We start from the raw sequence: 6,167 nt of genomic DNA, 5'->3' as shown, positions 1-6,167 counted from the left end.
TTTGGTGTACTTGCATTGCTTAAATTCATCCTTGTATGTCTTACTTTCATTTCAGCATCTGGCTTACTCCCAGCAGTTACCATGGCGGCTCCGCATAAAGCTCCCAGCTCATGAATGGTTCTTGTTTGGTCCCCCAATGTCTGTGTGGCCGTTTCAGGAAGTCAAGATCGTCGTCAATTTGTTTTACAACAAATTGAAGGTCTTTCAGTCCTGCGCCTTGGCCATCAACCATCTTTTTCTCCTTTTCTGCCAGCATGTCTTTGAACACAATAGCCATTTCGGCTATCTGCATTGTCAGACAGCTAATCATTTCCTTTTGGCTGTTTACTTAGTTCTGCAGCAGCTTAACTTGGCTGCGCAATTCCAACGTTTCCATTTTGGTAATTCTTTGAAGGCTTGAAATTAGCTAAGTTGACCTATCTTAAAACTCGAAGTGACTACGCACCGACGACACGTTTTCTAAGTAAATTTTGATCGATCTTCCCAAGGCCTTATAACAACGATCTTCCCTGGCAAAAAAGTAGCAGCCTTTCCGTCCAATGTAGCAAAACGCACTGCTTCGGATCTTAAAAAGCAGTCCGAATATAAAACAACCCCGTCATATCCAGCGGCTTCTAAGCTAAAATTCGTTCTTGCACAATATTAAACCCAAATAACATTATCCGGACACAAAGAACACTAACAAAACTGCCTTAAACACGGAGTCACCACAAGCTGAACTAGCAACTGAATTTTGGACAAGGACACTCCAACTATGCGGGGTTCCTTTATCTGTTGTTGCCTGTATCGTTCAGAGGCCCGCAGTGCCTAACAGGGTGTTCTGTATCGAGACGTCTCGAGTCAGTCAGGAGAAGATTTGCGTAAAAGGGACGGGGCCGGCACCCCAGATGCCAGAAGACATCTTGCGTTGGTCGGGCCCTCTGCCGACGACGAGAAACATGATAGTTTAGAATGATTGGTCTCGTTAAGGCAATGGAAATGTCCCGTGCCAGCTAGGGCCCTCTCAATACTGGGCCCCCAGCCGAATTTCAGCATGGGCCTGTTAAGCCGAACTGGAGTCTATGCGTCAATTATTTGACCACCCGTGGCGATCACGGGTGTTGTTGCGCCAGTGAGGGTTCCTGCGTCTATCTAGTCGACTGTGCCAGTTGGAGGCCTCCCGCATCCGGGATAGGGCCAATGTGATATGATGTATGTCTCTGAGGCCTCCGGATAGTCCAGGAGATTCCGCCCCGTATCGTCAGACTGGCAGCCGAAAGACACCCCGCGGTCGGACAGAGTGACTCTTCAGCCCTTGACCGGGGACAAAAATGCGCCCTTCTACTCAACATGACCCGTTTCCCGAAAACAAGAGATCTCATTGGTGTTGAAAGGAGTGGGTCGAGATGAGTTCAAAAACGAAAAAGGCCATCCCCTGTTTACCTGAGAACGTTCAGTCTGTTGCGGAATCGATTAATGAAACAAATCACATCAAAAGGCTTGAACCTTCGCGCCCGCAATCTCGCGAGCAAGGACAGCGATAGCTTGGGTTGCGTTTTCCTGAAGCCGAACGACATTGGTCACTGCAGGTATCAGCAGGCGGCTGGCGCCTTGCGCGCGAGAGCGACGGTTGTAAAAAAGAAGGTTTCGGAGTGTCATTAGAAATTATTTTGCAGAGCTCAAAGGTTTGACTGGGTGTATAATTTTTACAACCTTCAGATGGTTCTCTGGGCAGACTAACAGTTAACATTAACGACACGATAATAGTGAGTTTACCTTTACTCTTCCACCTCCACCACCAGATTCTAGCGCCACTTCGCGGTGCTGTGAAGGCCGATCCTTTATTATCATCAGTCAAAAAATTCACAGTTGAACTATAAACCCGGGTCAGGGAGCTAGACTCGCTTTTGAACTAGGGTGGGAGTGAAAAATTCCATCGCGAGAAGACCGTGCGGGAGTGAAAAAAATAAATTCACTATAGATAGAACTTATGAGCTCGTGAATGATGCTTGAGCAAACAAAGACGTATATTTCAAGTTAGCATGGACGTAATATCAGAAACCTGCCAAAACTGTTTGGTTTTTAAAATCTTAGGCCATTTAAGTGAAGCAGAATACATTAAAGCATAGTGATTTCATGACAGTGTAACGAGAATGAAACATTATTAACACCAATAATTTGATGCTGCACTTTGCACTTCCCTTCCACAGCACTTGAACAAAGCAAAGAAATAACACAATACAACAACCCAAGCTAAAGCAAACAAAAAACAATAACAAATTAACAGCAGAAAATTTAATAAGGATAAAACACTCAAGCAAAAAAACCTTGGGCTCCCACATATCAGCACATCAACAAGTCCAACACCATAGGCAAACCTCTGGCCTCTGTTAAGATGGGCTCATGGAAAACAAACATTTTGTCACTGTTTCTTACAAAATACCAATGCTTATTTCCATGAGAGTAGCCTAACCATGCCCAACCTAAAGAGGCCTCACTTTATCTCACCCTGTCTAACCTGCTTGTATCACAGTAGCAGTTGTGAATTACTGATTCTTGCACAATTCTTATTGCCACTTGCCATGCACTTAACTAACTTAACCTTACTTAGAGTAGCCCATATGTTGAACATCGTCTCAACTCACCCTTCCGTTGACAGCAGCACTTGTGATAAAAACATGATAAAGCTAACTTCTGGCTGGTTTCAACTTGCATTTTATTCACTTCATTTGTGTATCTTGTTGACATCAGACAAGGCTGACAACACACAAATCAAAACACTTTAAATCACTCTAAACAACTTATTTTGACTGCCATGGCTAACGTTTGTCAAAGACAATAATGAGCATGCTCCACAAAACAATATCTCTTTTCCACAAGTAACATAGCTTTTAGATGACCATGACGGTATTACTGCTTGCCTTTTCAACTGCAGCAAAGTCATCTATTTAGGCTTGTTTATTTATATTTAATGACAAAGTCTGAAATGTTAGCCTCGTATTTTAGATGATATGGTCTGACTATTTGTTTCATGCTAATATTTAACTCATATTATAATTGCTATGCAGCTTAGAGTTTCCCTGTGTTAAAAACATGGTGCATATATACAGTACAGTCATTTGCCAGTCAGAAAACCATGACAACTATCGAAAACATCTAATTAAAGCGGCCATGAGGGACCGCTTCAAGAAATCTGGGGCAAATAATCAACAATATGGAACAAAATAAGTTCATTGCATGCCTTGTGGCATCATAGTTTCTTATGACACAACTCGATGAACTAAAGCAGAAAATGGCTAACTCTGATTACCAATCATGTGTTGAAAGCGGGTAAGGCAAGCAATTACTTGGTCCGCAGCAAACTTACTGACTTCTTCCTGCCCCTCCCCCTCCCAAAAAAAGTCGGTACCTTTTGCATGGTTTGCTGGCAGACAGAGTCATCCCACTAACCCCAAATATAAATATAAATCATGCCCACCAATCTGCAATATTAAAATACGAAACAAGTAGAGGTGTGCATGATAAACATCTCCAGAGGGTAGAATTTCGCCATCAAACACTTCTGTATTAGCTGCGTCAGGTCTGTCCCACAGCTCCGTATGGCAACATTGGGATAGTCTTGCCAGGTAGCCTGGCGAGTTAAGACACTCGAAAGGCTTACATTTATCATCATTGAGCACAGCCATGATCCAGGATAACGGTTAACCGAGGGTTTCACAGGGAAAAAATGGCGGTAAAAATAAGTTCCGTGATTCAAATTGTCTCCTTCATTCCCTGTGAACTGTTCACTCTTGGGCGGATATCAAACATGTTTGGGCCGATGGCGAATTAATCCAATTTATGCATGAAATACGTACAAGTTTGCAGTTGGAGCATCTTGCAGAAAAATTGGTCCACATTTTAAGCAAAAGATGATATCTCTAAAGAATACACAAGGAAGAAAGAATAAAGTGGTATCACACTCGTATGATACCCAAAAAACAACAACAAAAGTAGTTAAATAAATATAAAGACTGACGCATTTTTGGCAAAATTTTGTGATCAGCTGATTTGACTTAAAATCTGCTAACTTGATTGCTCAAGTGATGATATTCATCTTGCAAATTTAATTTAGAAGACATTTCTTGAATTTTTCACTCCTGCCTTTTGGGGGTGATGCAACTTAGTAGTCAAGTTTTTTTTTGGGAAAAAGAAATACTTGGAGTAAACTTCTCTACCAGGCTTTGCTGGTGTTTGCACCAGGCTCTGCTTTCGTGGTGTGGTGGTGAGACCAAAAATGCATGAAACGGCGATGCGTGAAGACCTTGTATTTGGCACACAGCTGCCGATCGTGATGCATTTTGTAAACAAACCACACTTAATGCGTGCAAGCGGCTGGAGTCGCTGGGGCTCTTGGGCTTGGAGGTACCTGACGCCCGTGCTCTGCGCATATATAGACATGGTTCAGATGTAGGTGAGGCAGGACATAGCCATAGGTGTCTAGGTTCTGTGGAGCCTCGTTTATGCGTGGTGGTTTCAAGTAAGCTCGGTTTTGGATGACATCTGAAAACCTCAGAAAGGGAAATGGAGGTTTGGCATGTGCGATTAGACAATGTCAGGCAGGAGGGAAAAATTCACATAAATTTTGGGGAAAAGGAGTTAAAAATTTCTCCCCATAGGGTGTTGGTTTGCACCCAAGGTCGGCAATTCTAGGACACTGACCCGGGTACATTTTAAATGTACGATTTTATGTCCTAAAGCCTTCAAAGGTGCTGTTCTAAACGCGTCACCATTTTCGTCCGCCCGTTGTTGACGGCTGGGTGTTAGCTGCGGGGTCGACATGGAGCGTCCTACAGAGACTTCATCGCCTAGCGCTGAAATTTCTCTTGCAATAAATTTCTGTTCTGAGATTTGTGAGTGCGCATGCTCAACATTGCGTTACATAATTTGTACTAATAGATTCGGACTAGATGTTGAACATTTCTAGACAAACGTTGGTTCGCCATGGTAGCAAATTGTTGGACTCAATTCGATCTGCATTCGCGCTGTCCTTAATATGTCTGTACAACTGATATACAGATTCTGACTAAGCTTTTGAGATATATTGGTTGGGAGAGTTCACTGAATCATCGTAGAATGATGACCGCCGGAGACTTATTTCATACAGGCGCTTAACGCACGACAATTTTTGTTTATTAACTATGAACTTCAGGCAGAATTGATCTCGAGATAGCTTCTTCCTTCTTTTCCAGTCATAGCAGATGAACGTGAAGAATATTCAAGAAAAACATGGTCTCATTAACGAGTGGGCCATACCCGTGATTTGTTTTTTTAGGGGGAGGGCACCTTTTGATATCAGGGAGCCCTTTGTCAGCCCTGTGCCCTCCCTTTGCTAAGGTTCTGGCTATGCGCCTGGTGGCACGTCAGCTGCCATTGCACCAAGATCCCAGTACTTATCGCGCGGGTGGCATGAACACCATCAGTACCCGTCACGTCACATAGATGGCGGTAAGTAAGAAGCGCCTCGGCGGCACACCAAGCACCACGTATGCATGCAATATGCATTCCAAGGTTATCAAAACAACTGGTCCCTGGCTTTTCCTGCTCCCGGTGCCAGAAACCAGACACAATTTGGAATTGGTTCCTGAAAGGAAATTGGGGGGGGGGGGGGGGGCGCCTGCCGTACCAGAGAGGGGACCAGAGAATGATATATCCCACGGAGGGCTCCCGTCCCGACCAAAGGTCAACTGTTCTCGTATCGCCTGAATGCCAGCCCGGGATGAGCCGGAATGCTCTCCAACTTCTGACCGGAACACCTCACCTGTGCGCCTTCGAAGTTAAACGTTCTCTGAGGGGAATTAGCAGCTACAGCAATGCGAGCAAGAGAGATTACACCATTGCGTCACGACTTCGTGGTGCTCCACTTCGCAATCCGTATCAGTTGGAAAATCACGTAGTTGTTTTCACCCAGGATACCTCATACTCTCATATCAACGGATCTGCTAAAGCGTTCGATGTACCGCTTTCCGATAAGGGGCCATTTTCGCCCGCTCGTTGACCGCCGCGGCGCGTTGTTGCGAGGCCGCCGCTGTAAGGCCCATGCAGGCTGCAGAGCTGGGCATGGTGTTTTTTCCCTCAGACAGCGACTGCACGCGCTTAAAACTATTTTATTATTTTCTTCACTGATGGGTTCAACAGAAGATGCGGAA

The sequence above is a fragment of the Pollicipes pollicipes genome, unplaced genomic scaffold (assembly GCF_011947565.3).
Source record: "Pollicipes pollicipes isolate AB1234 unplaced genomic scaffold, Ppol_2.1 Scaffold_7231;HRSCAF=8579_pilon_pilon_pilon, whole genome shotgun sequence".
Taxonomy (NCBI): Eukaryota; Metazoa; Arthropoda; class Thecostraca; order Pollicipedomorpha; family Pollicipedidae; genus Pollicipes; species Pollicipes pollicipes.
Note: the sequence above shows the minus strand (reverse complement) of the source record.